Here is a 24,267-nt window from a genome sequence, read left to right on the forward strand (position 1 = left end):
AGAATCTCTTTGGCTTTAATCTTCTGAGAGACTAAAAACAGTATCTGGTTGAGAAAGTTTGCTAATATCACTATTTTGTATGATAGTCCAAAATTCTTCGTTAATAAGTCAAATTGGCCTAAGAATCATCATTCAGAATTTGAACTTCTAATACTTTTACCTACTGATCTTCATTCTATATAACAAAGCAATTTCTTCTTTCACATCATATCACTTCAAATGGTTGAAGAAAGTTATATCCATATGTGTATTTAAGCAAAATACAATCTTTCTGTTCTTCATCGGTAAAATGGGAATGAAAAGAACAGTTATCCAATAGGTTTTGTGGGATTTGATTGAGAATGTACATAAAATGTTTGCACCTAATCAAAAGATCAACCTAATGCATGAGGTATGGTGTAGACAAGTTCGGGAATAAAAATGGATATATTACTTCTGATATAGAAATTTTACTTCTATGCAAGAAATAAAGATTTCATTGGTCAATTTAAGGATTTATTACATTATAAGGTTATATTGCCCTTGCAGCAAACTGAAAATCCAAGAACTCCTGTTTAGAATCAAAATGCATGATTTTACACTGATTCTTGTCACATTTTATATTCTTTTTTGTCCACTGTTTCAGAGTTTTGAACTCTCTTTGAGACCCAAAATACTATTTTTTATTTTTTTCTTGAAGTTTATTTATTTATTTTTGTTAGCAATCTCTATGCCCAACGTGGGGTTTGAACTCACTACCCCAAGATTAAGAGTAACATGCTCCTTTGACTGATCCAGTCACCTCAACTATTATTCTTGATTATGGCTAAGCAATTTAAATGGATAATAGCTCATAGTTTGTTCCTTTAATGTTCCTTTACTACAAACTGAGACACCAGAAACCTTTCAAAGGAGGGCTCCTTTTCTCTGGGAGGCTCTGAGAAGGCTTGTCACTCTAGAACTCACACGTAGCAGGTGTAGGTTCATTGTCTATTGAGTTTCTCCTTTTACAAAGCATTTTTTAAACTGTAAGTAACTGTGCTTTCAATCAGCAAGAAGTAGTATTTTTCCAAATAGTGATGCTATTTGGAATAATTGATCATTTCCAACTGTCAAAATGTGTGCTTCGTATGGCTGCTGAAGTCAATTTGACTGATGTTCCACAGCTCTACATTAGAGTCCACTGGAGGTATTGCTCTTAGCAGTTTTTAAAACAGAGAATTATAAAAGCAATAATTTGATTTCTGATGTCTAGACGTTCTTTCCCACATGACTCCATCAAGAAAGGCTGAGACTCAGGCTGTCCCAACCTGCATAATTTATATAGTTGAGGCGTATTTTCACTGTCAAGAAGCCAAATCCCTCAGGCAGCTTTGCCAAAGAACTGTTCCACTCATTTTTTTTTTTCATCCCTAAGGCCTTCATTCTAGCATTGGCTACTCTTATTAACAAAAAGCAGGAAACAAGCTCCTATTTGTGAGATAATGTCTTTTCCGTTAAAAGTAGTTGAATCCTCAGAGAAAATGACCCCTTTTCAAGTTGACTGTTCCTATATCCAATGCTCCAGACTTGACATTGGGGTATGCCTTCAAGCACATTTGTTGGGTTCAAGAGACTAACTGGATAGTGTTCCTGGAAAAATGATGTCTTCCTTATGGGTCAAATCCTTCAAAATAGCAATGAATATTGAAGATCAGTGGGACACTTTTTCTAACTCCTGCTACATTAGCCTTGTGGGAGAGTGGAAGGAGGAAGCTGAGAGTGAGATCCCAAATCCCAATTTAAAAATTTTAAGATCATAATTAAAAATTATTTTTACAACACAAGGTATATGTTAACTTCTATTTTTTTTTTCCTTTACGACAAAGCATGAGAGTGGTAGAAAGAGGACTTGACTGAAAGAGGACCCAGGATATAGTGCCAGCCAACGTACAGTTTTGTGAACTTGAGCTAATGAAGTTTCCATTCCGGACTTCCTAGGTAAAAAGAGGAATCCAGACTCTGATAGATTCTATAGCTCTTCCCAGCTTCAGTACTTCAGAAGATAAAGGCTGAGGCCTCCCCTTGAACAAAAAGTGCGGAAGGAGAGCAGAGAGTGAGAAAAGAAGGAAGACAAAGTTTGAGAGCATGGAATGTTTGCAGATCCTGAGGATCAGGCATGGAGGAGCAGAACAAAGGTGTAGCTGTGTAAGCACACCTCAGCTTTGCTTCTAGCACCTGTTTCCATGCGCCAGAAGAACAAGGAGAATATTTACCTGAGAGGCATGGAGAGAGGGTCTGTGACCAAACCTGCCTTTCTACCTTCCTACTTTCCCTCATTTCCCACCCGCCAGGGGGGCTGTGATTTCTGTACCTGAACAACAGACATGTTCAGAGAAATAGGGACTAAAAATGGTGTAATGCTGGAGACGTAGTGAGAGTTCTGTGGCATAGTGGATGTTGAGAGCCGCAAAGGGCATAGAGGGCGCTGCTACTAGTTGTTCCAAGGTTTAAGGGACCCTATTAATAATCCAAACACTTTACATTTTTAGCCAAGAGAAACCTAGCAATAAAGCATGTCTTCTTGTGGTCATATGGTATAAAAGAGTTGGTGGATCAGAGTGGCTTGAGAAATCTCAGGAAATTTTTACACATCAGTTTCATGGAAGGAGGCAAAGCAAAGAGATGCGGCAAGTTTAATTTCAAATACTTTTTGTTTTTGGATAAAGTTAAGTTTTATTTAGTTTTTATCTTCAAATAGCTTAGAAGTTGTCTCTCCCTAATCATCAAAACAATCTAAATCCCATAATAAATATTGATTGGGCATATTCAGAAGAGTTGAGAGTCGGGATGACTAAGAATGTGCCCTCTTGTAAGCTCTGTCTGGTACATTTATCATCCTATTGTGGGCTCTTGTCATCTTGTGACGTATTGTACTTGTCTACAGCTATAACGAAAGGCTCCAAATTCGAGCATCATGTTACCAAATACATTACTTACATTTAAATGTATTCCAATAAGTTTCCTCTTTATGTCCTTCATTGGATGGAAGATATTAGATTATTTACAATCTACATATTAAGAAGGATCCCAGATTAACTTTTTAAAACACTGGAAGACAGAAGGAAATAAAAATGTATCATTATATGGCCCTTTCCATAGTTAAGGAAAAGCAGGGCAAGGGAGAGCTCTATAATGCCTAATTATAAGATTGAAGGAAAAGGGGCCTTGGTGAATGAATTTGGGGATGCTTCACTGATTTCAGAATGTGACCCTTTATTTGTGTGACTCACAGCTCAATTTCAATTTCATAACACATGTTGTACCTATTAAGATTGTACTTTTTATATCGAAGGCAATCAGGGATGAAAATCTGAGTAGAGATCTTGAAATGTATTAACATGAATAATGACAAATTTTATAATTTGGCTTCCCAGGAATCTGTTCATTATCCAAAAAACTATAAGATACAAATCTGTGATCTTACAGACCTTAGGAAGTATTATCACAATTCTGAATCACAAATTATCTGTGGAACATGACAATTATTGACAATTATGTAATCCCGGGATCCTCGAATATACGACCTGTTACACTAATTGGATGCTACGTTACTAGTCATCATTTTAGGCAGATTGGGCTCACCCAGACATAATACGATGTGACAAGGGACCGTGTCTGTGCTGAGACCTGACACAACACTCAAACCATGAATCCAGTCTTACTGGTGGGAGTAACTGTCAAACAAATTGGGCATCACTGAGCTCTACTAACCAGCTCTTAACGTTTTTTACTTTCCGATTTGCTGCTGCGGGACCAAGGACCACGTTTTGAGTATCAAGAGTTGTTGACAGAGTCAAATAAGTGACTTTAACCTCCTCCTCTCTTGAAGCTGGGAAGGTGCCAACTGCAATTTGCCAGCTTTTGCCAGCTTTGGTGGCTGGAGATAGTAAAGCAAGGAGGGTTTCTTCTGATGTCAGCTGTAGCTGTGTGGCTCATATCATGTATGTAGAGACTTTGTGCTTACTACCAAGGAACTGCTGCCAGTTGGGGCACCTGAACAGTTGGTCCTGAGTTCCACTGAGCAGGCAAATAAACTCAGCAAACAGAGACAGATAGACAGACAGAGAACAAACCCAAGACACAAAATATCTGGCATCCGGAGGAATGGTACTGCTAGAGGAGAGACAACAGCACATTTTTTTTCAATGTAAAAGATCACCTATAAGAAGTCAAATACAAAAAAAAAAAAAAAAAAAAAAAAAAAAAAGCCCAATCTTTTTCTGTTAATAAACATGACTTAGGGACTAAAAAAAAAAAGCACCTAGTTAAATAGAAGAAGAAAAGGATCATGGTTGAGACCTTAGCTAGGGCTTGGAATAAATATCTTAAAACAAGTAAAAGATACCAAGAGTTGGATACCGTTTTGGAAAGGAGTCTCAGAGAACAGATCAGGATACCCAGCATGCTAAAATAATGCTAAAATTTCAAAAGGAGGAAAGAATAACTGAAGAAAAACAACAACAAAATATATTAGTAACTGATAATGAAGATGGAGAAGTACCTACTGAATTTTACACAGTGGTGATGATAGGAGATAGAAAAAGGCTTTGATAAATAATAATTTTCTTATAAAGAATAAAAATCATATCAGCATCTCATTTTCATACAAAACACTGGAAGCTAGAAAATGGTGGAGTAGCATGTAGAGAAGAGCTAGCAGAAATGGTTGCAAACCAAGTATAATGTTTACTTGTGTGGATAAGAAAGAGATACTTTAAGATATTCAAGATATCAAAGAATACATACCATTCATCTATCCCATCTGAGGGAATATTGATGTAGGAACTCAAAACACAAAGCAAATAAATCAGAACTGAGGGTTCAGGATGGTGGATTATGACTTGAAGAGAAGGGCGATAAGCTTTCCAACAGTTTTAATCAAAATGAGGAATTTAAGCATAAAATAAGAATAATTAAGCTAAAAAAAAAAAAGACTACAAGGGAAACCTCCATAATTGTCCCAAACCAAAAATATTTGGTCGAGTTTGAAGGGCAGATACAGGGAGAAAGTAAGTGTCTTTTACAGATTCTTAGTGTGGGGGGCATACCTTTAATGGTCCAGCTGTATTGGGGAAAGAAGAGAAATCATTGATGAAGTAGACATCTTAACCAAGGGAACAGCCTCTGTTTTGGAAAAAAAAAATAAATATGTGCCTGGTTATTATGTTCAGAAAAGAAAGTTAAGTATAAAATAGGATGTAAGAGTACAGTGGAAATCCCAAATTACAGGATTTAATGAATTATCTACTGACCAAACCAGTAGAAATTAGAAAGAAAGGCAAGAGGAAAAAGGTGAAAACCAAAGAGACAAATACACTAGGAATAATTTGACTTTCCTGGAAGCAGGGATCATGGGTCTAACCTATCATGGTAACACGAAAGTCTAGTACATGGTACACTTGCATGAACTATTTATTGGTTGAGTAAAGAAATGATAAGTATGAGGTCTACCTTCTTGGACCAGGTTAGTAATGTTATAAGTCAATAGCATTTTAAATAAAACTTTCTAAGGGAAAATCATGATTTTGGAAGTTATTTCCATTGGCTACCCTCTGCCTTGAGCTTCATGCTTAGGGCTGAACAACATCTGTGGAATTGCCATAACAATGTATTGAGACAGGAATTCCAGATTCCCCAACTGGGTGGAGTTGCACCACTTGATTTTCTGCATTCTGATGCTGGTATTCCACACCCGCCCCCCAAATTCTCTAAACCAGCAGTGGAGAAAAAGGACTTGGAGAAATAATTAGGATTCAAATCGGAGCAGAGATTCTTTCCTAGTTGGGTGGCCTTGAGCAAGTCAGTGAACTTTTTTGAACTTTGGTTTGATCATGATAATATGATTCAATCATTATTTATTTTATCTGTTTTAACAAAGAAGCGATTTAGAAGCTATTTCCGATTGTTGCTCTTATTATCAATACCTCACTACTGCGGCTACAGGTTTGTGCACCTCAGTGATTATTGCTTTAGTATAAAGCACTGAGACGATGAAAGCTTGCCTACGTAATTCCAAAATGAACTAAAAAAGATGATATTCATTTCTTTCATTAGCAGAATGTAGGATTTCATATTTACCCGCATGTTTACTAAAACTGGGTATTAAAATATTTTTAAATCTGTAATTTTATGGGTGAAAATAGCATTTTATAATGACATTTGATTAATGAAATTGAATATTTTAATATATCTATTATCCATTTATATTTTTTTCTATGTTTGGTCCTTTAGTGTCAATGAATCATTTCTCTATTAGGGAATTCTTTTTTTGTATAGATTTGAAGGAGACTTTTTGCACATTAAATATATGTCTCTCATGACTCATTTTAAAATAATTTTTCCACTTTGTCATTGGCCTTTAATTTTTTTCCCCCAACTTTTTCTTTTAAGGTAAGTTGCAAAAATAATCCAGAAAACTACCGTATCTACCCTAACTCAACTTCCCTTGGGTTCATGTCTTACATAACTATAGAACAATGATTAAAAAAAAAAAAAAAAAGCAAGAAACAAATTTAGGTGTACTCCTATTCATTGAAGTAGAGAATTTATCTGGATTTTATCCATTTTCAACACATGTGTTTTTTATTCCAGGATCCCACATTATACTTAGGTGTTCTTTGGTCTCCTCTCGTCTGCCACAGTTCCCATATTTCAGAATCTTGACACTTTTGAAGACTATGCCTTTAACTTTTAAATTTTTTTTTTAATTTTTATTTATTTATGATAGTCACAGAGAGAGAGAGAGAGAGAGAGAGGCAGAGACATAGGCAGAGGGAGAAGCAGGCTCCATGCACCGGGAGCCTGATGTGGGATTCGATCCCGGGTCTCCAGGATCGCGCCCTGGGCCAAAGGCAAGCGCCAAACCACTGAGCCACCCAGGGATCCCGCCTTTAACTTTTAAAGATTATTTTTAGATATGCTTAAGTTTTTATAAATTTTTATGTTGAATACATTAATATTCTTCTTTGTGGTTTCCACACTTGGTGTTAGATATAGAACACTTGGGAAGTAATGTCCTGCCAGAGATTGTACTAGCACTTTTATTCCTTTATTTTAAAAATGTATTTAATGCATACTTTCTAGGACTTATTTTGATATAAACCATGAAGTAGAAATACAATTTGCTCATCTGTCCCCAGATATCCAGACGTTTGTCCCAATACCATTTATTGAATAATCCGCCTCTTATATAATAATCTATACGCCTTCGTGATTGATCTATTTTTTCCTTTACCATTCCCATAACACTTTATTTTTTAATTTTTATCCCAATATTTTAATTTGTATCCTTAATAAGACATCTTTTTTTTTAATAAGACATCTTTATACTGCTGCTTTCCATTTGAAAAATGTACCACTTTTTAAATCTTATAGTGTTGTCATGTATCAATTTTAATCAATGATGACAATCAGTAACTTGTTTATGTTTTAGCATTTTTTAAGTTCTTATTTAAATTCCAGTTAGTGAACATGCAGTGTAATATTAGTTTCATGTGTATAGTATAGTGATTCAATGCTTCCATACAACCCCCAGTGCCATCACAGCAAGGGCCCTCCTCACCTCCTCAATCCCCATCGCCTATTTACCCTATTTACCCCATCCCCCCCCCCCCACCGCATACCTCCATCAAGTGTGTTCTCTGTAATTAAGAGTCTTTTTCTTGGTTTGTCTCTTGCTCTTTTTTTCCCTTTGCTCATTTGTTTTGTTCATGACACTTATGTTTCAAAATTGTTTATAACTATGGACAAAATGCTATGACATAACATAACATTCTAAGTCTTACTGGTGGATATGGGAGAAAACTTGTAATTTCAGTGAAATAATTAAGAAATGCTTTTATTTATTTTTATCTAAAGAAAAAATGCCTTTAGATTTCATTGAACTGGACTGGACCCATTCAGAGTGACCAGTTGCACCAAAGAAGGCTTATTTATATCTGATATATTTTAAAAAATGAAGAAACTGAGAACAAATACTTGCAAAGGAGACCTTCACAAAGCTGTCCTAACAAGCTGCTCATAACGAGTCAGCCTGATGATGATAATAAAACTTGTACATTCCCCACCTACCCATGCAAATCCAATGCCTTGGTCAGAGCTAATAATTCTAAGCCTTTATACAACAGTCAAGATCTAAAACAAAGATCAGCCTAGTTGGATAATGAGTATAGGTAGGATCTTTTTGAAATACCCAAGACTTGGGCTCTATTAGAAATCTTCACTTGTCATCCTCTGCCTCAAATTCAATCCCCTTTTAGGTCAGGGAAGTGAAATTATGGCTCTTAGGAGAATAAGAAATCAGAATTAGAGCAAAAAGGGGGGTGGCGGTAAATAGAATTCATATTTAGCACTTTTAAATGTTTTCAACATAATTAAAGTGTTTTGGTTGGGGGAACGCCTGGGTGGCTCAGTGGTTGGGCATCTGCCTTCTGCTCAGGGTTGTGACGCCAGGGTTCCGGGATCGAGTCCTGCATCAGGCTCCCTGCATGGAGACTGCTTCTCTCTCTGCCTCTGTCTCTGCCTCTCTGTGTCTCAAATAAATAAATAAATAAATAAATAAATAAATAAATAAATAAAAATTTAAAAGTGTGATGGTTGGGTTTTCAATTATAAAAATAACCAGTGAGGACTTTTTTTCTGAAAGTATAGATGATTAAAACATTTCAAATAATCTAGTATATTTAATTTGCAATTTTTATGACTAAGGGTGTTTGAATTTGTAGTTAATGGCTAAATATTAGAAAAGCCTAATGTATAAATAAATATTATTGATTGTACAAATGATATGTATATATTTAGTGAAATGTTCATTTTTATTAGTTAATACTTTGGATGTTAGCAAAAGTCATAAAATACTGGTTTCTTTCTATTCATATAAACTATTCAGGTATATAGCATGCTTTTGACAAAGTTTTCTTAAATGTATGGGAAAATTTTTCTTAATATACAGGAAAATGACTGGAATAAAATACAATGAAATATGTATAGTAGATCTTTATGGTAAAATAGGAGTAATTATTATTTTTAAATATTGTTTTATAACTTCTAAGGTTTTTGTTTTTTTTTTTTTCTCAACAAATGTATGTATCAGTCAAGCCAAGCTAGATTATTCCCTAGTAAAAAAGAACCAATATGGTTAATTTCATGTGTCAACTTGTCTAGGCTATGATGCCCAGTTTTTAAGTCAAACACTAGTCTAGATGTTGTTATGAAGATGTGTTGCGGACATAATTAACATGTAGAATCAGTTGACTCTAAAGCAAATTGTGCTCCATAATATGACAGATCTCATCCAATCAGCTGAAGGCCTTCAGAGCAAAAACTGAAAATTTCTGAAGATGGATTTCTGCCTCAAGACTCTACTATAAAAATCCTGCTAGAGGTTCTTGTCTGCTGACCTGCCAATGAATTTCAATCTAAGATTCTGACATCAACTCTTACCTGAATTTCCAACCTGCCAGCCTACCTTTTAGATTTTGGAATTGCCAGCCTCCATAATAACATGAGTCAATCCCTTAAAATAAGCCTCTTCATATATATAATGTTGGTTGTTTCTCTAGAGGACCCTGACTTATACAATAATTCCCAAATCCAAGTGGTTTAAAGCCATTAGAGTTTATTTCTGCATCCTGCTCTATTACCACTGTGGGATACCTAGGAGTGTAGCTTCCATGTTGTTGTCATCCTCTTGTGGTAGGTAGACTGACAAAGAAGCCAATACCTGTAAACCTGGTAGAAAAAAACAACAAAACAAACAAACAAACAAACAAACAAAACCATGATGTGGCCAAGATCCTGCCATACCTTAGAGCTTCTGCCTTGGTGGGTATCTCTCTCACTCACATTTCATTAATGGTCCTCATATGGCAGAAAGGGTGAAAAGATCTCTGGGATTGTTTTTATAAGAGCACAAATCACATTCATGGGGGCCCTACTCCTCACCCTGAGGATTTAATCACTTCTCAAAGGCCCTATTTCCTAATACTGACACATTGGGGATTAGGATTTCAATATATGAATTTTGGCAGGACAGATTCTGTCCATTGCTCTTTCTTTTCTTTCTCTGCCTGTTTCCACCGTCCAACTTCTAGAACTCCTGCATATAGCTTTTGATAAACTTTATTGGGAAAGTCCAGAAGCCTAGGGCTAATTGAAAGTAAGCATTACCTCATCATCATTCCCAATCTCAAGCAACACACCTCTTTCTTCAAAGAACAAAGTGAAAAAGGCTCACACCCTACCTCTATTTTTTAAAAGAATTTTAATGTCTTTCTTAATCATCTGAGTCATTGCACAAAATTCCCTTGTTAATTTTGAAATTTCCATGGTTCACTTAAAGGGTGGAAAGTACAAGTAGCTATATAGCTATGGCCTAATTCCAAACTTAAAACTTTTTTGGTTGTTATTTATTTTTGAAAGTAATACTAAATGCCACTGTACTTACAAGGAAAATGATATAAATCTCAGTATCAAAGATCATAATTTAGAATGATAAATTGAGGAAAAATATGTTAAGGTTTTATATGAGATCTTACATTTTTTCCCATCTACTTTATCTCATTAAATGTCATAATAACCTCATGAGGTTGGCATTGTTACTGTTCAAGGAAACAGGGAGAATGAGGGTTATTAACTTAAGTCACACAGCTCATAGATGACTGTTCGGGGACTGGTAAACAGCACCTCTGATTCCATGCCATTTCCATTACACTAAATTTTCTGGATTAAATTCCAATATAAAACGATTAAACTCCATTCTTTCCAGTAAAAATGTGTGAGACACATGGTGGCAAGAAATGCACATTTGATGATAATCATGTTAATAAAACATTCGGTTCTTTATCATATTCAATAAGAACTATAATTCAAAGTGTTAATTCTGGAACCCTGAATGTTCCTCAGTCATCAGGGAAATATCTAATTGTTACCTTATTAAACCAGAAGGCTTAATTGAAAGCTATAATGTGTCAAGTACTACCCCAGGCTCAAATGCATCATCCACATCATTCCTTCAAAATACATAAAAACTAACTGGGGAGACAACAACATTTACTTGAAATAATTAATAATACTTATGTGGCTTAGGTTGAGTAGAAACATGAGGTCAACAGCTTTGCAAATCATCAAAATGTGGACAATCATGAGATGAAGGATAAAAAAAGAAATGTGATATTAGTGCTGGACCCTTAAATGTTTAAATGTATCTGTGGAAGCAATTAGTAGTACAGACAATCCTCCAAGACTGAGACAAACTGCCTGCTGATTCACTAAATGATGATAACAGATTTGATGTCTAGAAGAAGGAACAAGTATTAGAACGAAGGTCAGTCCATCCTACCTGGAGTCTGAGAAGTGGAGATGGTCTTTGTGAAAGGGTGGTATTAAGCACCTGGGTTTGATTGGACATTGAGGTAGCAATGAGAAAAATTCTCTTTAGAGTAAAACAAGTGTTCTCTCCATCTTCATGGAATTGGAGGGGCGTACCTCTAGGACATACTTCTCAAACCCAAAAAGTATAGGAAGTGCTCCTGGGGATCTTGTTTAAAAAAAAAAAAAAGATTCAAACTAGTAGATTTGGCATGGAACCTAAGATTCTGAATTTTTAAAGGTCTCCTATGGCTATTGGTTAACTCACCACACTTTGAATAGAAAGATCTTAGGGCACAAGGGAGAGTCAAAGGAAGGAAGAAGGCTCAGGAAATTCAGGTGAGGAAACAGGGGGTAGGTTGTATTGGGAAGTGTGTTCAGAGAGAGTCACAGCACTGAGTTTCGTGTGGCATGAAGCATCTAGATAGGAGGCAGGATAGAGAGTACAGGTATGAGCAGAGATGGATTGGCTGTGACACTGATGGGGCTAAACTTTAAGGCCTCTCACTGAACAAAGCCAACATAGTAGGATATTTTTTCAGCACCAGTGCTTAAGGCCATTGTCTCTTTCCAATCTCGCTTCTAGTCTCTTGATCTTTGTCTGGGGGTGCTGCAGTGGCTATGGGTATCTTTGGGATCCAACTAGTGGGAAATTGGCTCAAGGATATATTCAGTTTGGGTTTAAAGGTTATGTTTATGTGGCTTGCAGTCATCCCCGTATATACTTTAGTAATTGCTAGCTATCTCAGTGTAGTATGACTCAGGAATAATCCTAACTCTCAAAAGATCATGTCACTCGGTAGTTGAGAGTGAAGGAGGTGGGGCCAGTTGCCATATCATGATGTGAACTTTCCCAGTGACCCTGGACGATGGAAGTATGCAGGGAGTGGAGCAGAAACAAGGTTTGAAATGAAAGGAACCTAGATCTAGACCGAGGAATGATTTCACAATTATCAGATATAATATTTAATGCCGCATGTTCAGCTCTTAATAATGTCTAGTCCAAAAGGACGGTTTCTCCTACAAGGAGTATTCTTAATAATGTAGTATATAAAATTACTAGCATGTGATAGAATGAAATTATTTTTCATAGCTTATTGTATGCAATCTGTAAAAATTTTTCTGATATTGAGAAATATATGTGATAATTTTTTTCTCAGTATATCCAAAGCAATAACTTATTAAGAAAAGATACATTTTGAATATAAGTAATGAATAGACTATTATTTTGATGGAAAATTAAGATAATAAGGTGGAATGAATCATATGAATAAGAAAAAGAAATGGATACCTCTCTGATTTGAAATGAAATACTAACATGAATAAAAGCAACATAAAACTACTGTTTTCATTTCGTTATAATGAAAACATCTAGAACAAACTAATTAAAGACTATCACTAATTTAAAAAAATTTAACGTCATTCATTGAATAAGAAAATTTAAACTGCCACAAAATCTCACGATCTACATGTGAGAAAATACTTAAAAGAATATTGCTGAATTTTTTTCCAAACTTGACAGGCATCTTAAAAACTTACATTGAATTATCAGTAATAAATTATCAACCATGATAGAAGAAAGGTTAACGTATCTTTCTATTCTCTTTTCAGAAAATATTACAAAAGATATTGTCATATGAAGAAATATCCACAGAGTATATAGGCTAAGATATACAGGAAATATATTTTATAATACCAGGCAGATGACAATAAAAATGTTATATTTATAATGTTCTTGATATTTATGATACATGTCATCTTTTTATTGTTTATAATCTTTTAATTTCTATTCTAATTCTAAATAAGTAATCTGGTTCTTAGTTGGAGAGAGAGATCAGAGGTGTGGTACGACTCTTTCACCTGTAACCATGGGGACGTATTACAAATGGAGAGATGGGTCACTGAGAAGAGCAGGGGTGAGCAGTGCTACGCTCACGCAGTAACATTCTGACACCTGCATGTACACGTGAACTCCTATGGATACACTAAACCTCAAGGTTCCGAATGAAATCTCTATGGGCAGTACTAAAAATCGTCTCTTCTAGGATTTTAATGTTTTGGGAAACAATAATTTAATAATTCAGAGCTTCAGCTTTGGCATCATAGTTGCGGGTTCCTACCTTAACTACATTGGCTATGGATTTTTGGACAAACTGGTTAGCCTCACTAGGTATCGCTTTCCATATTGCTAACATAGGGATCATAGGGTGCTTGTGAGGATTTACTTAGCCCTCATCACTATTATCTGACTTTGTGTATAATCTGTCAGTTGTCTCCTGCGAAGAAAGAAATGGAGGAGGTCCCAGAAGAAGCATAAAGTTCAAGGCAAATTGTCTTCCTTTACCTTAGTATCAAAGGAAGATTTTCAGTAGGCGGACTTGAAGAATAAAAAAAAATAGTATATATTTATATTTTTATATTATATAATATATATTTATATTAAATTCAAATACAGCCCCAGGACTACCAGGTTGATAAATAGGGGTAACTTTTGAGAGGATAATACAAAATCATGTAAAATTTTGGGAACCTAGCACTAATTATAAACCAGCCATATTTAATTAGGTAAAATACAAAGCTTGATTATAATGTGTGTTTTCTTTTTTTGTCTTTTGAACATATATTATATCTACCTATATACATAGTTTGGACTTTGACTTAAGGTGGACTTGATTCTGAATTTCATCTCTCCTTCTCCCGCGGCCTCGGAAGCTGACAGGTGTGCCTCCCAACTTCCAGAAGCTGGCAATGTTGGCAACGACACTACATGAACACTTACCATGCCAGGCACTGTGTTATGGAAGAGCTTATGACGTGATCTCATTTAATAATTCTATTACCCCTGTGTGGTAGATTCTGTTATTATCACTGTTTTGTAGATGAAGCACAGAAAAATCAGGAACTTCCCCAAGGTAAAAGACCTAGCAGGTGAAACCTAAGTTTTGACTGCAGAAATTCTGGCCCCAGAGCACATGCCCTACACACGATTTTCAACTTGGAAGGAAAGAAAGGATATGAAGAAAACAATGGAAAACAAGAAAGCATATTATGAAAAACGACTCTGTGGCCTGTGTGTACAACTTGTAACTGCTGCAAAGGCAGAAAAGGCTAGTGAAGCCTGGTCTAACAGAGGAAGCCGTCATGAAGGAAGTTACTCAAACCAATGTCTGCAGGAAGAGCCAGCATTTAGATAAGTAATTAAAACAACCAAATTACACAAGTGAGTGGGAAGACATACCGCAGTCCCTTCACGGTTACATCCTGCGGAGCCAGAGCTCAGCAATGAAAAGAAACAAGGCCTTGCCCCAGCCAATATTTGGACCCAAATTAGAGAAAGCCCGTAGAAGTAGGCCCAAACAAACCATTGTTTCCCCTTGCCTTAAAACAAATGGAATGTCCTGATGCAAGTCATAAATCTTGCCAGCTAAGCTTTCAAGAGTAATAGCAATAGGTTGTGTGTGTGTGTGTGTGTGTGTGTGTGTGTGTGTGTGTGTTTAAGGCACCAATGGCCATTTTGTTTTTCTCCAATGGGAAATTATTTAACAATCATACAGTGAGACCATGGAAGAGTCTGAGTCAGTTTGTGCCAAATCAAACATCAAGGAATGTTTCAGTATCAAAATGTACCTGTACTTCCCCTGGCAGCGGAGCTGTTATTGAGATATATGAGCCTGGTTGTACAAGAAAGAGTTCTACTAGTTCTGGGGAAATCATGAGTCACAGTAATTCAGTCCTCATGAGATCTTGGCAGAAAGCAAGCATTACTTCACAAGAGCTACGGAATCTTCATGAGATACCTCTGTGAACGGCCAATGATGAATGGCCAATGGGAACATGGGGCTTCAATTTAGTTGAAGGGGCTCTAACTGACATAGCACACCTGTGAGTACTGCTTTTTATTTTGGGAATAGCAACAAATGTTTTTGATTCTTTGGTCCCAGAACATCTAGTTATATTTATTGATTGGATAACTGAAACAAGATGACTCTGGCATCTCAAGGCATTGTTGAATTCGGGGGAATTTTTTTTTTTTTCAAATGTCAGAGCCAAAACCATCACTTCATTTTGAGCTCCAAGCAAGCGGAGTATAATATGTAGCCTGACGTTGATCTTTAAACGTAAAAGCTTAAATTTTCCGAGTTCACGTTAACTCTGCCATCATGCCAAGTGGGACCACCTTCTTGAGATGCCTCAGACTCGGATGAGAAGTAATTTGCATGGCAGATTATCATTGAGGATATGTGCTTTTACTTTTAAGCTACATGACCAGGCTCCTAAGACTAGAATTTGACTCAAATTGTTATTTATGTCCATCTGGCTAGTGACATCTTCATAAATTCCATCAGGAATCAATAAGGAAGAATAGATCCTTGGTCCTTGAGTCACAAAATTTTAGGATTCTGGAGATTTCAAGTCCCATTTCTTCCAATGCTATTTCCCCCTACCTAGGGCAATAGTGGAAATATTTAACAACTAGGGTGGCTAGACATTGGCCATTGAGAGACAAAAACCATTTAGGCTGGGCACAAAGTAGTAACCCATGCTGGTAAATTTATTACCTAAATATCAACTATCTGGTCCACTGTTGTATACAAAATCATGCTAACAACTAATAACAAGAAAAAAATTTCCAAAGAACTCTCATAACATAATCGAGTTTACAGAGCTAGTTGTTAGCAAGTTAGCAAGTTGTTAGCAAGTGAGTACAAGAATGATGGTGTTTTACCTTCCTAAAGCAGAGAGCCTTGCATCTGAGATCTACAACTTAGAATAATGATAACGTGTGAGCCAGGTGACGGTGATTTTGTATATATTCATTCATTCACTAAATATTTATCAAATGGCAACATGTACTTGACTTTTAAACTAAACCTTGAGGAATAGGTCAACAAGCACATTTCAGATAATTAATATATATTAGTTAATTGACTTGATTATTGAATGACAACATTGTTTCATAAAGTTCGGGGAAGAGTAAATGAGGAAGCATTTGTATGTTTGAGTATGTACTCAATATATATTTGATACATATTTGTTAATATATTGGATTTCTCCGCATTATTGCATTCTTTCTCAGTATGTGTCCCTACTGCAACATATAAAACATGTTTCTCTAGCTCACAGAGAACTTTCAATATATCTTCTTTCTTTTTTTTTTTTCAGGGGGAGGTGTTCAAAAAACTAGTTTATGGTTTCAGTAAACCAACATCCATATTTTTATGGATGCTTCTACTTAAGAGTACCTATATCATAGATTTTATCACTCAATTAATGTTCATTAGACTCTTAGCTCTAGCATTTTCCTGACTTTGTGAAAAACAAAATATATAAGGTATAGTGATGTCTTTGAATTACCTTCAGTTCTGACACAAAGTAAAACTTACATAAACAGCTAGTGTAACATTTTCTAAACTAGGTACTGGGGGATGCTAGTGGACTTGCAAGATGTTCATGGACCAAAAAGTGATGAAACTGAGTTAGATAGATTTTTAAGTTATTTTTAAGTCCTTTAAGTTAAGGACTTCACTGATCTTTTAATATCTTATGACTGCTATGAAATTCTAAAGGCAATAATAACATATGTAGAATATTATTTTCCGAACTTATTTGATCTTGGAACATTTGTTTTGATCAGAACGCCTATTCCTATTTATCAGTATGCTAGTACTCCACAGGCCTGATTTGGGAAAATGATTCAAGAGCTTAGAATCAAGAACACCTGGGCACTCATCATTTCTCTGCCACCGACGACTGTGTGACATTAGGTAAGTTGCTTAACTTTTCTGCACCTCTATTTCTTCAACACTTAAATGGAGGTAATGAAACCAACACCACCATCCTCTGTTGTCCAAAGGAAGTAGGAAGACAAATGTGGAGCTAATTTTGAAACGGTATACGCTTGCATGCCCTTGTCAGTCAGCTGGAAGCAAATAACATGATAATTTACAGAACCATATTATCACACCATACATCACATCACACGCTTGATTGTGTGATTCTACTGAAGCATTTCCTGTGATCATGAAAATCTTAAAAACATTGATTTTCGTTAAAAATTAAAAGAATAGCTGTAAGTTGTCAAGGAAGGATTAGAATGCCTATAAATGTATCAATATCTGCCTAAAAGGGATCCCGCTTTAGCAATTTGATAGAAAAACTTCAGAAGCAGATGTCCCATAGTTCCTAAATAGTTTCACACAAAATTGTACTCTTATGTAGAAACAAACAGCATGATGTAATTTTTGGATTATCTTCATAAAACAATGTTAATGTGTTTCACTTAATTCCCAATGCATATTCAACTAAGATTTTTTTTTTAATCAAAAGACAAGATGTAATAGTTTTAAAAATTCTTTACAGAATTATGGAATAAGGCCAAAATAGTTAGGCATCAGTCCTTTGAAATACAGTAGAAACATGTATGGGATGAACAGTTTCAGGAGAACATACGCTTTTCTTTCAGGGTGTCACACGGCAAATGCTTATCTTTACTGGTGTGTTGACTTGGCCTTTTAGTTTTCTCCATAGTCTTCCTGGAATGTTGTCATAGCCCAAAAGGCAAACCAGTACAAAGATAGTGTGTTTTCCCCCAAACAAGTGAGTGAAAGTAAAGGTTAATGGGAAGAGAAAGAGGCCTGATGGGAAGGGTCAGGGATGCTCAGTGGCCAGAATGAGTGTAATGGAAGCAGACAGTTCAGCTTTGTCCTTTGGTGCCACAAAGGGCAATACTAGTCTGGGACAGGAAGTCAGCATGCTGCATGAAGATCCAGGATGACTTAGGAAACCTGGCTTTCTTGTATTCAAGCTTTATGGTCTTGGAGGCAACCCACATTTCCTTCTGTAATACGGGGATTCTATTATTTACCTCAGAGCTTGAAAGAAGTATTACATGAAAAGGTAGATCAATAATAGTGGCTGGTATGTAGTAGTCATTCACTATGCATTCATTTTAAAGCATATATTGGGTAGAGAAACCCTTGCTTTTTGACCAACTAATGGATAGTACCAATATTCTCGTTATTCCTAACATTCATTTTATATACCCCATTTTAATGAGAAACCAGTGCCTTTGAAATCCTTGGAAGCGACAGAAAAAGAATGTAGGAGTGCAGTGTTTACTATGAACACTCTCAACACTTTCTTCCTTTGCACATGTGGGACCTCCAAACTGGATTAGGAAAGTCCCTGTTTGGTTCTACCTTTTGAGACCACCCAGAAGCTCCAGCTGGAGTAGTCAACTGTGGCTCATTTTCCCTGGATTGGGAGCCAAAAGGAACCTATTACACATCTGCTCTCCTCTCTGTCTTGAATACCTAGTCTCTTTGTAGTGTAATTCTAAGAAATGGACCTAAAGTCTGAACCACATGTCTTAAAGATTGTCTATCTGTGAGCTTTTTCCTCCTGGCTCTAGCCAGAGACTCCTGGGCCTCTCAAAGGAATACAAATCACTTTCTTCAATTTTGTCTATCAGCAACGTCTGTTTAAATGTTTTCCATTAAATTGATCATATCCAGAAACAAATTAATATATGTTTTCATAATGCTAAAAGAATCCCCAAATCTTTGCAATTTAACTCATTAAAAGCTCTATCTTTCCACACAGGTTAATATTCAGCTACCCTACTCTTTTACCAAAGATACAATCAGAAGGCAATATCACGCAATAAAGCATCCTTAGAACTTTGAAGTGCTACAGATCTGAGCTCAAATTGCAAATTCACTACTTACTATTTCTATGACACTGAACAAGACACTTCTTCATGTCATTTTCCTAATTAACACAGGAAGATAACAGCCTCTGTCATAGGACTGTTGTAAAATGAGAAAATATGTGTAGAGTGTGAAGCAAAATGCCTGTCATAGTAAATCTTCAATTACTGTTACTTATAATAATTAGCCTGCTTTTGTGTTTAAAAATCAGGCATAGGAAGACAGTCAAATGTAAAATTACCTTTGGATATTGGGTTGGGGGAAAAGAAGGGGTAGCCTAAGTTAGAAATCAACTAATGAAGAATTCATTTTTGGAAAATAGATCCAGTTTTGGATAAGAATTCTCAGAGGCAAATAAATATATAATGGAAAGTAGCTGGCTATTTCCCAAGAATTCTCTAACTTTCCTTTGTATTTCCAAAGTATTTTTAAAAAGCACATATAAAGAGGATAGTTCTCCAACTCAAACACTAGATACATTGTGCTGACTGAATTATTTCAAAGATAGTTTAGAATTGTATTTTGTTGGATTTTTTTTTTTTTTAGATTAAGAATGATGTCAATGACTCTTTACAATTCTGTTTTCTTGTATTTGTGTACATGTCTCTTTTGTCTTTTCTCATGCATTTAAGAAAATTATGCTTGTATTCATGAAAATTGGGAAGCGAAATGAGGCCAACTATTTTTCTAGATTTATTGAATTTGCTAAAATAATCAGAGAGATCTTTTAGCTTAGTTTCTTTTTAAGTAGATTTCTTGCAAAATTGCTGACTCTGAAGTTAAATTTCAGTCTGGTTGTTAAATTGAAGATATCTGTTAGTGTGTCTGAAATGCCACTTTCATAAACTTTTCTTCTTTACTACAACTGAAAATGAGAAATTTAATAAACATTTTTAGATATTCTCATATATAGTTTCTTCAAACCCCACAACTAAAATCTAAAAGTTTGTAAGTATCAGTGTAATATTTTCAAGTTTTCCATGGTTAAATTACATTGAAGATATATGATCCCATAATCACAATTCCTGGATCTCTAATTATATAATCGCTATGGTTAGTGGAATGGAGACTAAATTTTTTTTTTACAATGCAGTTTAGAAATATGATGATTTCACAGATACCCAGTGTTGCAATATATACAAGGGTAGAGAAAACTATTTGGATGTCAGGTACTAAGAATAAGACCTCACCTAAGACATTCAGACACTGCAGGTAATTTTTCTATACGTTTCATTTGAGTTAATTCTCCCGTTTGCTGTATTTAGACAGAGATACAAACTCAAACTGCTCTTGTGTGACTATTATTGGCACATCAGATCAATTTAGGCCATGTTAAGTCCATAGGCTTCATTTCTCATTCTACATTTTGAAAAAAAAAAGTCATGCTCAGTCTGAATGTTTAGTAAAGATATCCTTGCATTTTTGCCCTATTCCTTTCACCATATCCATATCCAATGTAAAGAGAACTTTGGGAATTAAAAGATTTGAAAGATTTGACCTACTTTTCTTCTAATTATTTATCTGTGGAAAGTAAAGAATAATCAGTAAGTCATGTAATCATAAGTATAATGTACCCCTAAAATTACAATCTATGTCATTTTTAAAGAATTTTAAGAATAACCTACCTTATTAACAACAGCACAATGTCTCTTCAAAGTAATTTGATCTATGTATTAGGAGCCACAAAACTGCATATTTATGGGCCAGTTTTTTAATGTCCTAGAAATGTATAGCCTATATAAGAGCAAATGACACTTGTTAGAATATATTTGTTATAGCATTATTTACATTAGCAAAGTTTGGAAAACAATAAAATTCCTAATAGTACAGTGGTTTAGGTGACACATGTTCTTTAATTTAATGAGCTATAAATAGCCACCAGACATCGTAGTCGTTAAGTTACTACAAAACATGTAACATGCCTATATCCATGACAAAATGTTTGTTGTTTGCTATGGAATCAGAATATTATTTATTTATGTCCACAACTCTGAAACAACTTGTATAAAGAAGAGAATATAAAATTGAAGACAGTTACTGTATTCAAGTTACGGATTATAGGCAGCTTTCCTCCCTCCATCCCTCCCTCCTTGCCATTCTTTCTTCCTTCATGATTTCCTTTATCATTATTAAATGTCATTTGTAAAACACATAAAAATTAGGGAGGGAAAAGAATGTATTGTCCTTCCTCAAAATATCTGTATTAAGGGGATGCCTGGGTGGCTCAGTGGTTTAGAGCCTGCCTTCGGCCCAGGGCATGATCCTGGGGTCCCGGGATCGAGTTCCACATCAGGCTCCCTGCATGGAGCCTGCTTCTCCCCCTGCCTGTGTCTCTACCTCTCTCTCTGTGTCTCTCATAAATAAATAAATAAAATCTTTAAAAAACAATCTGTATAAAATCTACACAGGAAATGGAAATTGATTTGCTATATCAAATAGCACCAAGTTTTCACCTACAATATTCTGTATTGATATAAACTCAAAAATGTCTTTGCCTAAATTATTCATATAGTTGCCTTTATTTTTATGCTAATATCTCTGGATAAAAAAGAACCAGCAATCAGGCAAATATATACAAGCAATTGATCAGGATAACACTCTAAATTAACTGTTTCAAATACTACATAATACCAAATTAAACCAGATTATACTGCAAATCCACTGGAAAAATTAGCCTTGGAGGAGATAATTATATTTAAGGTTGATACATATTTTCCAATTAGAATGTTTTTAGTCTAAGGATGATTGAAGAAAATGTGAAGGCTGAGTTCCAGATATTTGTAACGTATCTTATGTTAAAGTCTCCTAATTCTCTATGGCTATTCACTATATTTTGTAATCTTATTAGAAATTCCTAATTTAGGAGCAGGATATTATGGAAAATATGTTTGGTAGGGGTACCAAAGACCTTATTTCTAAACCCAGTCTGGCACATACTCTTTCACTGATCTTGGGCAATGTAATAAATCTCTCTGGAACTTGGATTCTTCAATTATGAGATTAAAGAAATAGTCCATAGTCACCATTTAGGTTTCAGGATACCATCGGTTGTTAACAGGACTCCAAAATAAAGACCTTATTTGGATCTAGTTTTTCCCATGGATGAAGTAGATGGCTACCTTCTTAGTTCAGAGGAAGGTCCCTGGGACAAGGAGTATTTCTCCTTGTCTTAGAGACTAAAGTTCTTTAAGGACTTGAGTTGATCAAGACATATTATTTTCTGAAAGGACTCACTAGCTAATCAGAATTTTAGCAGGTATGAGGTTTCTGATTAAGCTATCTCTTCTCTTTGTCCCTTAGCATGAGTTTGGCACCCTGAGGTCCCCAGTATGTGTATTTCTATACATATACACATACGTACACACACCCACACATACAGATAACCAGGCTATAGGGCAGCAGCAGACTGACGGCAGGCCTTGTGATGTTGAGGATATAAAAATTTAACAGGAAATGTGATTGGAAAGAAGTGGAAACACCAAGATAATACAATTCATTCAAAATATTGCCTTTTACTGGCTTTTTTCCCGTCTAAGAGAGAACACGAGAGTCTGATTATTTTGAGGGACAGCTTCAGCAGATCGGAGTAAGAACAGTGGATTAGGAATTCTGTAAACACTAAAGTTGTCTCAAGGATTTTCAAAACAAGAAGGGCGCTTAATCAGGGATATTATTTGTCTCCAAAATAAAATCACATCATTCTGTCCCTGGACAGAATAATTTCCTTTTGTTTCCCCTTCAGCCTAAGCTAATCTTTGACTCCTGAATACATTTTATTTCCAAATTGCATGAAAATGTGTTGTAGAAACATTCCCACAACTTGCTTTCTTCCAACTTGGCTTCCTTGTAAAGTAAACAGCCTATTTTACCTTAAATGACTGTAATAGTAAATGCCTGGTTGGCCTTGAAGGACAGGCGGGTTGTATGAGGAGGTAGCAATTATTTCCTTACTGAAAAGGGGTTTTACTGTTTTCTTTTCCTAATCCTCCATGGATAAAATATTTAAGAACCCTGATAGAAATAATAGATTACTTTGAAATCCTTCTGGCTTCGCCCAGTATATTTACATTATGGTGTTAACCAGGCATTCTGGAATCGGGGAACTCATAAACTTTTAGGATTTCATTCTCACCATTTATGTTTTTGTTTCCTATTTGCCATCTCCTTCTAATTTTTAAATTCACCTAAAAACCAGATGGGGAAGCAAACTGAAAGCTGGAGTTCCTGTTCACTGGAAAAGTTTTCACAAGAAAAAATGAATTGCCTCTAATTGCTCCAGCATTGCTAAATTTTATTGGAGGAAAAAAAAATCGAAGGTAAAATCCCATCACCATCAACTATTTTGTTTAAACAGAAGCACAGAAGTTAAATTGATCAATTATAGTTTATTGCCTTTCCTCATGGTTGATTTGACTAATTCAGCAAGAATTTTTCCCCCTAAATTACATTATATATAAAATTTCTAGAATTTACTAAATAGTTATATTATCTTATGAGTTTCTTTCTACACATACAAGCAGTACTAATAATATACGCTAGAGAAAATGAATAGTAATAGACTGGTTAAGAATCACATCCAACTGTTTAAAAAATAAAATTTTATACAAAATAATTTCTATCAAGCTCACAAAAGGCAAATTTCAGAACTGTATTATTCCATTTTTGTAAATATGCATGCAAATTCTTGAATAAATATTTGAACACAATACTTGAGTAAAATTACGAGTGGTTTTAATTTTGGTTTTGTGTCCTAAATTGTCAGCATTGTAAGTGTACCACTTTTGTAACAATTAAAATTTTCATTTAAACACTAAGTAAGGTCATTACTATGTTTGGAAGTTTTTGCAGCTGTTTTATATTTCGTCATATGTAGTCTTGACTGAATTAAGCAAACAGATCAAGGAGAGAAAAGTAGTAATCTTTACTTATAAACCAAAATGTATTTATTACCTCCATAACTTTCTAAAATACACTATTGCATGTACTTTTCCTCTGTCCTTCACATTGAACATTTCAAATTCTTCACATGCATGTTTGACATCATTGCTTATCACCAGGAGGAAAGACTAAATGATCGAGAATGCTGGTCTTTTGACTACGGGACAGATGTTTCACCTTGGACTCTGATTTAAGAGAATTATGTTGTAGCGTTACACAAGTTTGACCAAAT

This window comes from Vulpes lagopus, chromosome 15 (assembly GCF_018345385.1).
Source record: "Vulpes lagopus strain Blue_001 chromosome 15, ASM1834538v1, whole genome shotgun sequence".
Lineage (NCBI taxonomy): Eukaryota > Metazoa > Chordata > Mammalia > Carnivora > Canidae > Vulpes > Vulpes lagopus.